The 17,735-nt window shown below is 38.4% G+C and overlaps 1 protein-coding gene and 1 long non-coding RNA gene across 19 annotated transcripts in view; one reads left to right on the top strand and one right to left on the bottom strand.

Moving 5' to 3' along the window:
- Nucleotides 1-5,058, bottom strand: part of LOC110360560 (uncharacterized) — a 48,205-nt gene extending 43,147 nt beyond the window's left edge. For all 3 annotated transcript variants that reach the window (XR_010469076.1, XR_010469074.1, XR_010469075.1), the window contains exons 1-2: nucleotides 4,492-5,058; nucleotides 3,983-4,108 (exon numbers count right to left, since the gene is read on the bottom strand). This is a non-coding gene — a long non-coding RNA (uncharacterized LOC110360560). The remainder of the gene's footprint in view (nucleotides 1-3,982; nucleotides 4,109-4,491) is intronic.
- A 148-nt stretch (nucleotides 5,059-5,206) lies between these two features.
- MEF2C (myocyte enhancer factor 2C) overlaps nucleotides 5,207-17,735 on the top strand; it is a 140,377-nt gene continuing 127,848 nt past the window's right edge. For 3 of the 16 annotated variants that reach the window (XM_065046521.1, XM_065046517.1, XM_065046511.1), the window contains exons 1-2: nucleotides 5,266-5,426; nucleotides 15,029-15,127. The gene's annotated coding sequence lies outside the window, so the exon portion shown is untranslated. Of the gene's footprint in view, nucleotides 5,427-15,028; nucleotides 15,128-15,220; nucleotides 15,242-17,735 lie in introns of those variants that run through there. The other 13 variants (XM_065046502.1, XM_065046504.1, XM_065046503.1 and 10 more) reach the window with 9 other exon arrangements.

The following is a 17,735-nucleotide window of genomic DNA, read 5'->3' as shown; positions in this document are numbered from 1 at the left end:
GATTTGCACTAAAATGTTTTGGTTCTAAAAGCTTGTAACATTTTGAGGTTTTCGGTTTTGCTTTCAGATACTGTCTATGAATCACTCCCCTTCATATTTATATTTCAATTCCTGGGCAACTATACTGGCAATTAGTATGTAAAACAGTTATACAAAAAAGCAGATCAGTCTGCAATAAATCATACTTTGGCAGAGAAGGTCACTATTAATTTATTACTTTAAAGTAACTTATAATCAGTGTAACTGTTCTGCAGTAAACATTCCTGGGGAAGTTCTCCTCTCTCAGAATCCTGGAGCACATTTAAATTAACAGAATACACGTACCTGAGTTCCCACAGACTGCAGCTGCTCACACTATAGATCTATACACTCATGCTATAGATCTATTCACCAGTAACTCACTGCAAGGTCAGTTTCTTCTTTCTCATTCACCTCTCTTCCCTTCCTCTTCACTGGTTTTAATTTTTCTTTTTGAAAAGTTGCTTTTATTTTAGGATATATAAAATGGAAAAGTAGAGAAGCACATTCCAAAGTTTTCTCTTTCCCCCATTCTGAAAAGACACGCTTTTGCCAAGGAAGGTTGGTCCAGATGAACCTTGATGTCCATTCCAACCTGCTATTCTATTATTTTCCCTGCCTTCAACTACATTTATGAAAATTTGACTATTTCTGCAACACAACTTGCATCTCCCTCTGGTTACAAGCAGCCAGTGCCACAAACAGAATTATTCCCACTGAAACACCATCTCTTCCTTCTGTCTCCTTCTCTACCTCCTGCCTTGCTCTGGATTTACTCAATTCTCTTTCATAACTTATGGACCTACAGATTTCTGAACTTTCATAATACAATTTGTTTCCTAAATAAAGTTCTTCTACTTCAAAATGAGGCTTCTCACCACTGCTAACTGCCATTTAAATGGACAGACACCTTACCTTTTCTGTTATACCTCAACTCTACACCCTTTCCTCAAAACTGTTTAGAATTGTGGGGCTAAATTCACCTTTTTCCTACTGCAGTTCTACTGTCTATATGACTCACCATTTACTTTCTCTTCAGAAACAAAATCCCAGCTCCTCTCCTGTATTAGGAAAGCCTACATAATATTTCCCCCCATCCCATCTCTTGCCAAGCGTATGTTTACATTCTTTCTGTGTTCGGACTCTGCACAACAATATAGGGAAGGCCACGTGCAATCTCACGTACATATGTTTAGTGCTGTATACATGTATTTATGTACATTACAAACCAGAGGTTTCACTCTCTATCACATTGCTATTGTGTACTTCCCTCCTGGCAACTGTCTGCTTCTACCAGTGGAAGCAGATTCTGTATTTTCAGCTTTCCCACCCCTTCCCAACCCCAAGTTTGGGCCATCTTTGCTGTGTACAGCAGCTGTTTTTTAGTCAGTCAGGTTTCATCTTCAGTCCTTTTCAGCTGCCTATGTTTCCAGCATGAAAGGGTCAGAATTTAGGGCCTGTTTTTGCCCTGATGGCTCCAATATAACAGGAGTTGCTCCTTGGAGAATTCCTTGTCTACATTTTACTCTGCTGATGATCTTTAAAAGCCTTCAGAGAACTCAGCTCACTTTTCTTTTTGCAGCAATACTCCCTACACTTTTGCTGTATTCTCAAACGTTTTCCCATTTTTTTCTTCACTTATTTGTATCGATCTATGAATTCAAAAAGCATGCAGAGAGCCTTTGTGTTTGTGAAGTACATGTAAGATGATGGTGCTATAAAAGTGGTCTGTGGAAAACTAAAATAGTAATAATAAGTTGGGCATATGATGATCTAGAGTTGTATAATATGCCCATTATCATACGATCTGTGCAGTTTTGTCATAGCTTTTTAGCACCTGAAAAACTGAATATAGGCCAACTGTTGTATCTCTATTTTACGTGATAGAGAAGGGAGACAGATTTTATCTGCAATATGCTCAGGCTGACTTTCTAGCATTTTGGAAGTGATTCTTTAACAAATGCTAGGAAGGAAAAAAAAAAAAGACATCTTGGATAAAAAAGCTAAAAACCATAAAGCTGAGAACATATTACTTAGATGAAGATTTATGTGCCCAAGTGATACCACTACCAATTTTCCTCATCCCTTTCTTTCCCTGAGATCTGTGGCTAGGGAGAATCAGATTTTTGCCTGTTATGTAGTGGCAACAGGGCAAATCTCATTTCCTCGGTTTCAAGCCAAACAGTCCTGCCACTCAAGTACATAACTGAAATTTTATTTGCTCTGGATGGTGAAAAAGGTCAGAGCTTCCTTGTGCAGGTCAGGCTGAACACACAGAGGGCTGAGCGCCGGTCTCTTTTTCTACTTCCCCACTTAGTATCCAACAACCTTAACCTTGTAGTAAGGACAGGCATGTGATGGAAGGGAAATGCACAAAACTGTCACGTGTGCTGCATCCTTGCCCGGAGGCTTGCAAGTTTCACCTCTCTGATATGTTTAGTTGGCTCGAAGTTGAAGTTCTTGGGAGCAATCATGATCCGAGGTCTCACGTGGCAATGGGCAGGAGGAATGGGCCAGCCCACAGGAAGATCACCCACCAAAACTTTCACAGCAAGCCAGAGAACTGTCGAATCATAGAATCAAATTAGACAATAATAGAATTGTAGAATAGCATAGGTTGGAAAGGACCTTCAAAGGTCTAGTCCAACCTCGTGCCATGAGAAGGCAGGTTCAGCTGGCCCACACCACCATCAAATTTCTGAAATAAAATCTTTACACATTTTTAAATGCATATGCACAAACAAAAGTATAAGCTTGATGAGGAGAATCTAACATGCAAAAAGGTGATGACTTTCATTAGATGGAAAAAGTGTTACGGAGTTTCTACAAAGGCTGTTCCAGGTTGATCAGTAGAGAGATCATTTGTGCCATCTGCACTCAGCAGGGACTGGGCTGTTGAGACAAGGTTGGAAATAAAAAACAGAAACAGCAGTAAATGAAAATAATATGTAGAGATACAAACTTAGCAAATCAAGACTCTAAACCAGTTGGATTTCAGTGAGAACTACCAGGTCTTTCTAGACAGAAATGTGTTTTGCTGATAGCAGCTGTAATTATCGAGGCATTTTAGTGTTACAACCTGGCCCAGGTGGAGAAAATGTTTTCTATCAACAAAATTAAGACAGGATTAAAAAAAAAAAAAAAAAAAAAAAAACAGAATGTTAACAAATTGATACAAATTGCTCATTTTCGTACTTTGCAAATCAAACTGCATTAAAAGTGTGTATCAGTTGTACCAGTCAATAGGTGGAATTCCAAAAGGGTTATAAACTTGAGCCAAGGCAACTTTGAAATAAGTACATTTGATCTGCAAAGGATCTTCTTCAGAATGATGGTTTTGAAAATAAATGCAGTTCATGCCCATGCTTCTTTCTCTGCATGGAAACATGAATGCAGAAAATCCCTTATTTCTGTTTGTTCTTTGCTTTGATATTTTAACTAAGCAGTGGGACAGATGCATCATCATAAGAAAATTGTTATTTTGCATTTCACTTAGTTCTTTGCTAAAGCAGTTCCTTTATTTTCAGTCTTCTGCTTCAGTTTCAAGACAACTGTTAAGTTCTTCACTTCTGTGACCTGCTACACAGTGACATAGGTATGTATGGCTGTTTCCAAAATAACCTGACTTCTTTGTATTTTTTTTCCTATTTCTTTTCAGAGAAATGGAAAAACAGACTACTTTAATGTAATTAGAGCAGTGCCTAAGTCTGATGATTACATGAAATAGGATAATTGTTTTTCAGACAGTAATGGATCACCAAAAATTTCAGAATTTTAATTCATTAGGACTTTTTGAATGTTGTTTTTAATCTAAGAGTGTGAGCAGATAGGAGGCTTGAAATACAACACATTGTTTTATCAAATATGTGGAAAACATAAGGTCTCTATTATGACAGATACAAACCCCCAAGAACCAACCTTCCGCAAAGTACCTCCTGTATAATTATTAAATAAAAACACTTACTTATTTGGTACTCAGCTTTTAAACCCTGAATAAGAGAAGTACATATTGAGAGAGAGGTACTTAAAATGTTTCCATGGATACAGGATGATGCCAATCAGGTCCATGTTTTTATCTGAAAGGGTGCCCCTGCAGAGACATACAGCTTGGTGAGTGGTTGTTTATACAAGTAAGTAAATAGGAACCTTGTTTATTTTACAAAGAGCTCCTGACCCACACTTCTTCTCATCGCTTTTCTAGAGGGAACATTTTGCTCCTATTAACAGCAGACTGTAGTAAAATACACACTTTTGAATTTTTTCCTTAAAGTTGTTTGAGTTTATAACATAGTTTTCTAGTAGAAAATTGAGTATCTAGGTATGCCGCTATCAATCCTGTTGGTGACTTCCTTTAAACTCTGCAAGAAGACATACTGATGCAAATTACCTCTTTCTGTTTAAATCACCAGAAGCCACTTCCAGGAAGGAAAAAACAAAAAGGAAGGGGCAGATATAAATGATAAATACCCTTACCTTAATCCAGTAAGGACAAGAAGACCAAGTTTTGATTGCTTCTCTCAGAGGAGTCTCCATTTACTTTAGCTCCCATTTTAAAAGTGGTTGGTTCCTAGATTCCCACCGCATAAGTGCTACGAACATGTAATTTTGACATCCAGTCTCTCAACACTGCATGCTTTCTAATTTTGGGAATGAGATTAATACCTCCTATTTGAGAGGTTTTAGTCTTCTAATATTTCTTTGGATAAAAAAGCACAATGAGTTAGTGAAAAGAAAGGCAATCAACTTTAATACTTAACACAGTTTAATAACCTGAATTGAAATATGTGTGTGCTGTATTTCCATTAAAAAAAAAAAAAAAAAAAAAAGTTTCCTTCCAGCCACAATTAACAGAACAAAACCCCGTCTTGTTCAGAGATTATTCTTGGAACACTGTAATTTTAACATCTATGTAAAGGAGGAAAGTTTTTTGCCACGTGCAAGCAATTTCACCTTCCCTCTCCTCGAAGAAGCGATTCCTGGATAAGACGACCAATTTGATATTTTCCATTTGAACTCGCAGCATTCTTGGAAAAGGGGGGACGGCAGCACTGTGTTCGCTTGCCAGCGCTGACAAAGGTCTGCTTGTCAGTGATACCTTTTACAGCTAAATTTACTCGGGAGTGACAGAAGCAGGTGTACCTTGGCCTGCCAGACACTTGTGCCCCCGCATCACGCAGCCCCACAGGTCAGCAACCAAAGGAGAAAAAGCCCCGGGCTGCAGAGCAGAGGGTGAGTGAGGCAAAGACAACCCAAACTGGGGGGTTTCTCTTCAAAGCCAGCTGGTCTGGCTTTATTCTACAGGATTTTTTTTTTTTTTTATTTTTTTTTTTACCTGCCGGTTTGATCAACGCAGCCCTCAGCAGGTGCTGACGGGTACGACTTCCTGGAGAAGCAGAAGAAGGGCACTGGTGAGTTTTAATTGAGGAAAAAATATACATATTAAAATACAATTCTTAAGTCTCTGGAGTTGTTCTGCACACTGCGGTGCTGGGTGATTCGGCTCCGGGCTGGTGGCTGAGGTTGCAATGCTTTCTTCAAGAGAAAGCAGATAAGCTTTGCAGCGTGCTTCGCGTTTTACTTGATACAGTGCTTGATTTTTTAACTCCTGCTGCCAAGAAAAGTTTCTTGAAAGTGGCTGGGTATTTATAGTCCGTTTCTTTCAAACTGTTTCTATGAATCTGAAGGGAAAGAACATTGGGGGTTATGCGCAGCGACACCAGAAGCCAGGCAGCACTCCTTTAAAATAAATGAGTTGTTCTGGTAATTTCCAAATAAATAGAAAGGGACCTGTTGTCTGTAGACTCTTCGTGGCATTTGGAGCTTCAGTGGATATTCCGGAGCCTTAGAAACTCCTTCTGAACATCAACTTAAAATTACTTTGTAATAAATAGGGGAATGAAATTTACAACATTTTATAAAACTCAGAAATTAGGGGATTACCACACAAACCGTTGCCTTGCACTGCAGTGAAAAGGTAAATTAGAAAACAGAGACCACATGAGAGCACTGCCTGGCATGAAACTTTTTAAAGATATCACAGATTTACATGATTTTCCTGTTTTCAAAACTACAAATTATGACCGTGGCTGTAGTCTTTAATTTGCGTAAAAGCTGGGAAACTAGACAAAGGGAAAAAAATATTTATTTTTCTACAACAATGAGATTTCAATTAATGTGAAAACGTAGGAAAATGTGACCACATGTTAAAATAAATATTTTGGAGGGAAGAAAAGCATTTTTATTATGATTTCTATTTCAAGAAGTCATTCTTTTAACTTCGTTTCACAGTATTCATTACAAATTGTTGTGTTAAATTGAAAACATTTATTTAAACAAGTAAACAGACAGAAATCTTGACCATATGAATCTTTTGAGTAAACAGATTCCGTGTTCACAATTCACATGCACTCCATGGAACACACTAATGGGAGAAAGCAATCATATATCAATATACAGACTACTTCTGTAGTGGATATTCCCTGCATGTCAAAATAATTGATTTATCAGCAAAGGACAGTCTAAGATTAGGCTGAATAATAATACCTCAGGCCCTTTTAAACATCCCTGACCTGTGATTTTTTCCAGCCAGGCTGCTCGGTGTGGGACCAGTACAGTAGACAGGGAACTCCGACCTCAACAGAGGCGGGTCAGGCCTTAATCCTTGTCCTTTTTCTTCATTTTATGAGACAAGAAAAGCACAGTAGAGATTATTTTTGTTCCTGGAATGTGCTATATGGAAATAATTACAATTTTGTTTGCTGCAAGAATATCCTTATATATATGAGAATAAAACACCAGTAGAAGAAAACATTACTGGTCAAAGTATAAAGTAAACCTCTAAAGATACTTTCTTGGATGAAGTATGAAACATAAAACTAAACAAAAGAACCCCAAACTAGAGCTACGTTTAAACTGCACAATGCCTGTAAAACGTCGCTGTTTCAGGCGTAACATTTGCAATGTATGGAAACCAAATCCCCTAAACAGTCGTTAAAACCAAGCACTGTTAAATCCAAAGACAGTAAATAGTAACGGCAGTTCCTAGAGTTAACTAGACATTGTACGTGCTACAGTAACCAAGAAAAACATATAGCCTTTGGTTTAGAGGCTTTAATTCTGTGTACTGCAAGTTAATCAACATTTTAATGTATTGATTTTAAAGGCTCAGAAACAGTAATTAATTTGACAAACTCCTGAATAATTTCATGGAATTCCTATTAGGTCAGTCTACCTTTCACTGCATTTGGGGAAAAGAGTGTTTTGTAAAATAAACTTCAGTACAGAATGGTTTAGTTTTCTAGAAAAATATTTTTTTAATGTTGCAAAAGGTGCAGATTGCATGCTAGGTAATTTATACCATTAAGCTTAAATGAGCGCCCTTTATTGGTCTTTCTGTTTCTTATTTTTCTTATTGTTGGACTTAAGCATATTAAGTGAAATACTAAAGTATTTCTATTATTAATGAAATATTGAGAGATTGAGAAATAGAAAAATCTTATTTAATTCACTGAAATTTTACTACTGTTTCAGTTAGAAACAGAATCAGCCCTAAAATGCCTGGTACACTAATTTACTTCTGCACCAACTGTTCCCCACTGACTAGAGCTCTGTTGTCTGTTTTGTAAACTGGGGCAGCTTATTCTACAACTATCTTTTTATCTATTTTATTTTTAAAAGCTACAGTCTAGCTCAGCTTTCAACCACATGTTTGTCTTTTCCAATAAATCCAAGCTTTAGTGTCAGGAAGACATCTATATTAGTTATTCCATAGTGCGTGTAAATATAAAATGGGATTTAACCACAAAGCTTTGGCAAAAATTGCAACTTAGTGACTTGATGTTGTGTTCTTCAAAAGTTAATTCAAGGCTTTTCCTACAGTGTTACATGGTATTTTCAAAGCATGTTGTGCCGACTCCTTCTTTCACTTACACTGGTGAAAACTGGATACTTTCCACTGGAGGCAATGAAGTTGCCTTAAGAAGTTAGATAAGAAGATGAATGGCATGACAAAAATCAGAGGGGAAAAGCAGTGTGAATTGCCTTAATTACAACTTCATATATGAGCATTTAAATTGTGCAAATTTTCCATTTTATATTTCTATTAGAAATTTAAAGTGTGTGCATATGTATGTATACACCTGAGTATATAAAGTGTGTATGTACATATATATAAGTATGTGTATATAGGCTTTAAATTTATAATGATTCTTCCCTTGGTGCAGTAAGCAAAATCAAAATCTTATTCTACAGCATACATATAACTTCTTTCATGAAGTTATATTAGTTCATTCTTTTGTTTGAAATTTCATCGGTTGTCACATAGTCACATTGGTCTTTGCTCCTTTGGAAGCAACTATCGTTATGAGGCAAGATCTGAAAGCAACACTTAAAAAGTTTTCAATAAAGATAAAGGCAACACTGCATTCTAGGCATAACTCTAAAGTCATTGGATTCTAAATCAAGTTCAATAAAAACAACTTACAAAGTACAATTATCTAGATTTAAGCTAAGGTATACTAGTTTGGTGGAAACGTATAAAATAACTGCACAGAATGAACAAAACAGCAATTACTGCTTAGTTCACAAATATATTTATAGCCATGCTAGCTCTACATATATACTTTAAAGTAGTGCTCACAGCATGTAGTTCATAGTTCAATCAGATGTTAATATAGCCCTGAAACATGACAGCATCTGTCAGAGCAAAAAAAATAAAATCTGAATAGTACAATACCAAACTGATAAAGATTAATTCAGCAAATCAAACCTTTCTGTAACTGGCTTGTGTGGTTTTTGGGTTTTGGCTGGTTAAGAAAAAAAAAAAGAAAACAAAAAAAAAACTCTTCCCCAATAATTTACATGTCTTTCTATTTTATTTTATTACTATACCAATAATGATACAGAAGTATACAAAATTGGTGGTTCCTACAGATTTCACTATAGATATCTGCAGCATTGATTGTTTTTTCTTTGCTTTCTTATGTGGTGGCAGGATCCTCTCTACCCAATACAACTACACGCAAATAGCCCTTTCACCAGTATCAGTTCATCTCCTGAGTTTGAAATTATCATAGAAGAATGCTTGGTAATAACAAATTAATATCACGTGCAATAATTAGAAAAATTAATGAAGACTCTACTAATATTGAGAAAAATAGAAGACACTGTGAAATAATCTACTTATGTATCAGGACATAGCTTCTACCCTTGGAAAAGATATGGCTGTCCATTTAATTATGTGTCTTTGCACTAATCGAATTCATTAAGGAGTCAGTTCTCGACCACTATGCTTTTGGTAGCACTTCAGGTTCTAGACACATACAGCCTCACTGAAATGAGATTTTGGGTTGTATCCTTCCTCAGAAATATGAGTGAACTTGCTTGCACATCAGGCAAAGAAGTACTGGTTCCTTTGTTCCTGGGAGAAACTATTCTTCAAATAGTTTCGAAACTCCTGAATTTAATCTGCAAAAAGGATGCAGAAACCTCTCACTGAATCTCACTTTAATCCAGAGATTCTTAACATGTCTATCCCTATTAGCACAAGAGGGTTAGAGACACATTTTAGTTAGCAGTCAGTTCAAGAAGTTTCAATACATATTTGATTGGAGATTAATTGGTTAATAAAAAAAAAATAATTGAAGTTGTCTCTGCCTCTGTCCTTACTTGTATAACAAAAATAACAACCTCAATTTCAGAAACTCCTTCCATTTAGTAACCAGGTTTCTTCTCCTTTAACCGTGTGTCACTGTCTGTAAAGTCATCGCCGAAATCGGATCTCACTGGTCTGATTGGTGCAGGCTTCTAGAACGTAACAGACCAGAAATGGAAACTCAAATCTGCCCATATCGCACAGGAGCAGTGCAAAGATGCTCAGACTAGATCATACAACAGTAACATCAGATAAAATACATCTAAACCAAAGTACATATCCAAACATGACCTCTGAGGCTTAGTTTCCTTTTAACCTCGGTAATATCAACTTTTTAAAGTGCTTCCATGGGAAGACTTACAACCAATGACATCACAGCTGGAGGCTCATGGAAGTTTTAATATAGATGAACATAAGTGGCATAAGCACATTTAAAAGCTGACCTGGCTATTGTGCAATTACATTTTATGGCCACAGAGGTTACAAGTTCTTCTTCACTTATGAACAAGAGCTGTCAACCTTCAAGAGGCCCCTCTAAAACATCTAATAAAAGTTTGATGTTATTTATTGTTTTGAAAACAGAAATATTAGTATTTCAGCATCACACAGAACATTTAAGGAGCAACGCTTGTGTTTGGAGCTGCTCAAATGCAAAACAAAAAACATTAATTTAGTAGTGAAGAGTTTACAAACACTTAAAAACAGTGCATTTTCTCTAAACGTCCAGAGAATAACCTATTACTTCATGAAATCTGCATGCAAGCATATCCGTATAAAACAGTTTGCCAAAAATACCTTTATCCCCTCATTCCATGTACTAATCTATTGTTATTGTATTCTATACACAATTTATGCTGCAAATATCAGACAACATACTCTGTTACAACAGGCAGAACCACTGACCTTTAAAATTTATGTATCATTTAGTACAACTTTAGTTTCAGAAAGTGGTATACAATTTGAAATAGATGCAAATTGTCAGAGCAATAGCCAAAAAGCTGGGTGCTTATCTAAAATGTGTCTCAAAGTCACGTGGTACATTGGAATCTGTATCAGCAACAGGAGACGAAGGTGACCAATGTTTCTTTTACCCTTAGAGCAGGTTTGATCTGAATTTTGTTTGAATTGTGGCTATGGGTCTATCCAAAACAAATCTCGACTTTGCTTGGCCCTCAAAATTACCACGAGTTTCATTGTCTACACAGATGCAGATGCTGATCTAATTTGTAGCAGCTGCAGAATACTTAATTAAGCCTTTTCTGGCCATCTATGGCTGTCTGCTTCTGTATCGCATCATCATGCAGTGCAAGATAGACAAATGCTTGAGTGCCACACAATTAACAAGGGGGTGCAATCATATTTTTTTGTTTTACTTTGTGTGCTTTTTGGCAAAGTATCTGAAAATATCACAATACCTTAGTCAGGCAATTTGATTTCAGGAAACTAGAAAAAATGCACAGCCTAAAAAAAAATCCTTCCAGCCACCACCCGAACTTTTGAAAAAATGAAAGGAGAGTACAGGGAGATTCTCTTTAATTAACTGGGAGCTATCACATGGACAAATAAATGTGGTGGCAGGAAGGAGAAAGGTGGTCCTTACTCAAAATGCTAGTTCTGAAACTTAATTTCTAGAAGCCTTTCTTCTTGGAGGGAATTGAGGGGAACTGTCCGAGCAGAAACTTTCTTTGAAATGACCAGCTAACAGTGAGGAGGTTTAAACCTTCTAAAGCTGCATAAATTAACAATGGAATACAAAGTTCTCCTCCTCTGCGTCAACTGTAGAGGTTGTGAGAGATACTGGAAGACAGAGAATTATTTTAAAGACAGGGACTCCCAGTGCTGTACTTTGCAGTTGGCAGGAACCTACCTGATCCCTTCTGTAAATTCCAGTGCCCCACAGCTGCTCTGATTTAGTCTCTGCTTGAACATGGGCCCTTCAGAACAAAGAGTCACCAAAGCTCAGCACGTCTCCCTCCAGCGTGATTTTCTGTATTAGCACCCGAGCTGAGTAGTACAGATATTGTATTTCTTGGTTGACGGCTGTTTAATAATCTAGGTAGACTTTAAACACAGTTGTATTAAACCACAAGATGAATTACCCTTCCACCAAATGCTTTGCTTTAAAACAAAAAAAAAAAAAAGAAACAAAGAAACAAAAAACTTTATGTTCCTGAGGTATGTGAAGGTGCTGAATAATCAGACTGATGAACAGCAGTTCAAGAAATTACATTTTCTTCAGATACGTTCCTGCATTTAAAACCTATTAAGATGATGAACTGATTCCAAATTTCCACTCTAAGCTCATATTTGATCTATTTTTATGTTTTTGCATAGGAAAAAAAGCCCATTTCACTTTAAATTTCACCTAATTAACCTCATGTCAGAAGAGAAGGGGGGGCAGAATTGAAACTAGTTACTGAGCTTTTGGGTTTGTCTGAGGCTAAAGTTTCGCTTGCTGATTTCTGATCGGCACTGAAGAACTTCAAAACCCTCAACACATTTCTTCCACACAAGTCTAGACTCACATTTTTGGAGTCCCTAAATCCCAACAGGAGTAAGGTTAGTAGGTTAAATTCTTCCTTTAGTTACACGTCAGTAAGATCGTTGACTACAAGTGTTGTCCTCCTAAAATATATATGTGTATATATAAACTATATACATTGGGTGGAATGTTGTCATAGGACCATGAGGATATTTGAATATCTCACAGAGAGACAGTGGCTGGTACAGGAACTGGAGTTACGACATATTCAAAGATGAATTTTGAGGCAGGAATAGGGTCTGGGTGGCCCCTGATGTAGGGCCAAGCTTCCATTTTAGGGTCTCATCTGAAACGTGTCAGAGCACATTGGATTTCAGCAGAATTCAGGGGACTTTGGATGTAGCACATGAGCTCCACAGCATCCCTGTTCCACGCCAAGCATGTGATTCAACATTTCTATGGCTGTTAACTCCTTCAGATGCAAATTCAGACTCATTTTCAAACAAATGACAGACCTTTAGTATTAGCCCATTTCTAAAAAGCACGTGTGGCAAACAAAAGGAGTGGTTATCACTTGGTCCAGATCTGATTCTAATATTATTCCATAGTGTCATTCACAAAGTAATAAATACTATTTTTACATTTTTAGAACAATTTTAGTAATATATTATCTTTGAAAGAAAACATATTGTTGTTACCCCCTATGTCTAGTTTTAAAACTGTGTTAAAAAAAAAAAAGAAACAAAACAAACATTACAGTAAAGAAAATTCTTAGATAAAAATAACCTTTGGACAACTGTTTATGAGATATTTAAAGGACAATATCAACTTGCAAACTACAGTTTCAGAAACTGCCTTTTGCAACAGTGAAACACTTTAGATTACTAGAACTGGATCAATTTAGCAAAACAAACAAACCCCCTTTTCGTTGTTGACTTAGTGCATTTGGCAGCCTTTTTCCCCTCTACAATCAGCCTCTTCCCTGCAAAGGCCCTTGAAAATATCATCAAGGGAGCATGAAAAAAATCTCCATTTTTTTTAAAAAAGAGGGCACTGAAAAAACAACTTTCTAAAAGCCTGGAAAGTAACAGATAATGCCCCAGATTAGCCTCCGTCCAAGCTCTCCACTGAAACCAAACAGAGTTTATGCTATCTTCCCAGATACCACTACACCCCCTCTCGCCAAGGCCACCGGGACACTCCACGTGGCCAGCGAGACAACGAATGTCCTGCCACCACCCCCATCCCAGCATCAGCCAACCGATGGTTTTACCTCCACCAGCCTTGTCCCTGCCCAGTGCCACATGTCCCCACAGTGCAGCCCTCCCCGCACACCTCTGCACCCCCATCACTCACCCCTGCTGTGCCGGGACCCAGCCTGGTCCTGGACAAGGCTCTGGGGAGACCTTATTGTGGCCTTTCCGTACTTAAAAAGTGGCTGATAAAAAAAAACATCAGGACAGATTTTTCAGCAGGGCCTGTTGCGATAGGACAAGAGGTGATGGTTTTAAACTAAAGGAGGGAGATTCAGGCTGGACATGGGGAGAAATTTTTTTGTACTGAGGGTGGTGAGAGCTTGTCCCAGGTTGGCCAGAGAAGTGGTGGATGAACCATCCCTGGAGACATCCCAGGCCAGGCTGGACGGGGCTCTGAGCAACCTGAGCTGGTGAAGATGTCCCTGCTCATGGCAGGGGTGACACTGGGGGATATGGGAAGGTCCCTTCCAACCCAAACTATTCTGTGACTCTATGACCCACAACCCAAGGCCTTCACAGACTGTTCTTCAGCCTCCCAAGCCACTAACACTCATTCAGCAGGAAGATGTGCGAGGGGAGGGTCAGTTGGACATTCGGAAAAGGTTCTTCACCCAGAGGGTGCCAGACACTGGCACAGGCTCCCCAGGGAGGTGTCACGGCCCCAACCTGACAGTGTTCAAGAAGAGACTGGACAACATCCTCAGACACATGGTGTGAACTGTGGGGTTGTCCTGTGCAGGGACAGGAGTCGGACTCGATGATCCTTGTGGGTCCCTTCCAACTCAGGACATTCTATGAGTCTATCATTCTAACGCAAAGGCTGTGGAAGGTTTCAGAGGGTTCAGCACCGCGGTGAAATGCAGGGCTGGGCCACCTGGGACTCATTCATTCTTTGCCTGGTTCTCCCCACACCACTGCAATTCCCATCTCGTTCAAATGGGGGGATTTCGCTGCTCCTCTCCAACCACAGAGGGACTGCTATTGCTGACCCCTGCACACAGAGGGACACTCAGCCCCTAGACATAAATAAGTGAATAAATGAATAAAAGTCCAAGGTAACATGTGTCCGGAGTGCAGAGAGTGAGACGGTCACCCCTCCAGAACCAGGGTCACCCCCTTGTCACAGGTGTGCAGAAAAACAGGACTTTGGGTTAAAAAAAGGGTCTCCTGGAATTATTTTGTGTTGCACAAGGAGATGTTTCCCTGGGTGGTGGCACAGGATACAGCTGTCCTTAAAAGAAGAATTCATGTCAAGCTTCAACATTTTACCATTTTGCTTTTAAATTGTTGTTTGTTAAACAATGAGATGGCTGCATTTTTCAAAAGCCACACAAATAATTTTCTAAGCACCAGTTGGAGGATGAATACAGTCCAAGATCAATAGTTTTGTAATTTTATTGGTGGTGTGGCATCCCTAAGGTAGGATTCAGATGGAATTTATTACAGCTTCTGAAAACGTCAAGTTATTTACAAATGATATTCGTTTTAGGCCTAGGTGCACATCAGTAAAGACTCGTATTCTTTTTATAGAAATAATTTTGTAAATCTCTTTAAATATATTTAAGTATTCTGGGTTTGCATTTTAATAATACACTACTTTTGTGCTTTTAAACATCTAAGGTGCCGAACAAGAATTGTAAACTGTGAAGTAACTACTATGGGAAAGATTAAGTAAAGCATTGGAGGCGGATGATTTTGACAATAAAGAGGGTGTATGTGGTGAGTGTTTAATATTTATTGCATTTAATATTACAAAGTACTATTTATTGTTTTCAGATTTAATGTTAAAAGCAAGGCCTGGAGAGCAAGCTCTGCTGTATTGTGTGCTTACAGGTACACGTTTGACAAAGGCTTTCTGTAATCATTGCTTGATGTGTATAACACCATTTTAGTAATGGCATGCCATTTTATTTGAAGTTCATGTGTCAGCTGTGACTACCTTGCAAATATTTTTTTTGCAATTAAATGATTTTGCAAAGAATCATGTACATTTAAGCTCTTTGCAGTGGTATACAAAGCATTTAAATTGTGCTCCCGGAATATATATCCCATTATCTTTGAAATTATCTGAGTTTACATCTTTTGTTCATTATAAAAGCATATGGATTGAGGGAATATTCTGAATGAATGAAGAACAAAATGCAGTACTGTTGAATAATCTTGTGGGGTAGATTAATCTATAGCCTCGATTTCTCTCAGGGTGGGTTGCTGTGGCAACCGCCCCAGCTCACTTTAAAATAATTTTGTAAAGCTCACTTCAAGCGCTGTACCCAGCGTGGGCCAAGTTTAAAAGCAGCCAGACATGGGAAGAAGTGTTATACTGTATTGCTCTTACAAGATAGGGAGGTGGTGGAAGAGAGTGAGGCATGGAGTGGAGTGGGGTTGAGCAGAACTTTAAACAGAAAATAGAAACAAAGACATCCCAGGGTTAAGATGCAAAGGAGGTGGATCATTTCATAGTAACCTCACTGCTTTTCAGTTTAAACACCAGTAAAAGAGGTAAGCTGGCAATCTCGTTTCTCCTAAGGGAAAGATATGTTCTGCATCCACAAAAGAACAAAAACGGACTTTGATAATCATCTTCAAAGGAACGTTACCTTGAGATAATCACACTTGCAAGAGAGAGAGATACTTGGGTACACACTTCACTCTTTGATAAAACTTTGTAGATCTGATTTTATAATTTATTACACTTTGAGTGGTGTTTGATTGTTTAAAACGTTGCCGGCCCCAGGTGGTGGATTAAGAAAAAAACAGACCTACACATGATCTGTGACCAGCAAAAAAGAGCCCATTTGAGTCTCATGCCAGAAATTTGAAAAGGATGCATTTGTGGAGCATCAGTACAAGCACAGACAACAGAACAAAGGTTTTTCCCTGTTTGAAATTATTCCAGATTTTAAAATTAAATGCAGCAAAAGAGAGGGAAAGAAAAATCCTAAACGCTTCAAAAGATACTGCAGAAATTCATGCCTTATCTAACCCTGAGATGAGTGGGAAAGCCTGATCCCTCCCCTTATATCTGTTTGTCCATCTAGCATCTGAACTGTTTTAAAAATCAAGGTGTCCTTTACACAGATTTGATGAATTGTATTCATGACAAAAACTTGGCATGGTTTTAAGGTACTCCAGTATGTGAAGGTCACAACTATTTAAAGATTAGGCCACAAGTGCCCACACGGAGGTGTAGTAGATGTGCTAAGCTGCTGTATACTTCTATTTTCTGAAATACTTGCCTACTCTAATAATTGCTTTCAAGATACGACGGTGCTCGTGTTTTGTCTCGCCAGTTGAAGGGCTGTGTTGCCAGCTAGCCAAAACCCGAAAACTTACATATCCTGCACAAAATAAAGCAGACGACAGTCATTTTCAATTAGAGCACAAGAGTGTGAAGTCTTAACACAGTTTTCTATTTTTGCCACTAAGAAATGTTACTAGATAGTTGGGGTGCCGTGCTACGAGACTGAAATTGTCTGCAGAAGAGGCATAGGAAGGGTACAACCCATGTCACTGTTTCATATTCTTTCCTGTTGCACTTCATGCCAGACTTGAGGCTGAGTTTTTCTTCCCCGATGTTATTCGGGCTCCTCTGCAGAGCATTATGTGCCTCTCACCACCGTGTACAGTGTGCTTGGCTCATGTCTGGCTGCCTGGTGGCTTTAGGTGCATCATTATCACTACTGTTGTTGTTGCGGGTGCATTTATAGCACGTAACTGTCTGTCCATTGGGAGTTGTCCACTCTGCATCTAAATCTCACCCAGACAGAGCAGGGAGCGACGAGAGCCGAAGTCACAAGGGGTGTTGTCTAGGGATCTGCATTGAGAGCAATTGCAGGGTGCTTGTTAGAGCTGCTTGAGCTTCATTTTGCTCCGACTGTGCTTTGAGCATCCATGTTTTAAGAAGTACAGTTGAAGTGAAAAGGCATTTATTCACTGTCAAATACAGAACTTCAGAAGTAGGTCAGTGGCCCAATGAGATGCTTATAGGGGAAAAGACTGCAAGACCAAGGACTTGCATTAAAATAAACCAAATATGTATTTATCACTGTTGTTTGAATTCAGTCGCTTGGTTTTATCATGCGTGCTGCTCCTATTTCCACTACCTTAATCTATCATAAAAATAATGGTCTGTGCCTGTATAAACTCCCCTGCTGCTCTCGAAGGATGGTAAAAGTTGGCTATCTACATAGAAATTAAGTATCTGCAAAGTCGCAGTTCTACTCACAAATTATTGCATGTGGATTCAAATTCCCATACAGTAAAGTCCTTTCAGTCCAGTTCTAAAAGCAAATGAACCTATTTAAAATAAATAAATAAATAAATAAAT

Source organism: Columba livia, chromosome Z (assembly GCF_036013475.1).
Source record: "Columba livia isolate bColLiv1 breed racing homer chromosome Z, bColLiv1.pat.W.v2, whole genome shotgun sequence".
In the NCBI taxonomy this organism is placed as follows: Eukaryota; Metazoa; Chordata; class Aves; order Columbiformes; family Columbidae; genus Columba; species Columba livia.
This window is presented reverse-complemented; position numbering and strand designations above follow the sequence as displayed.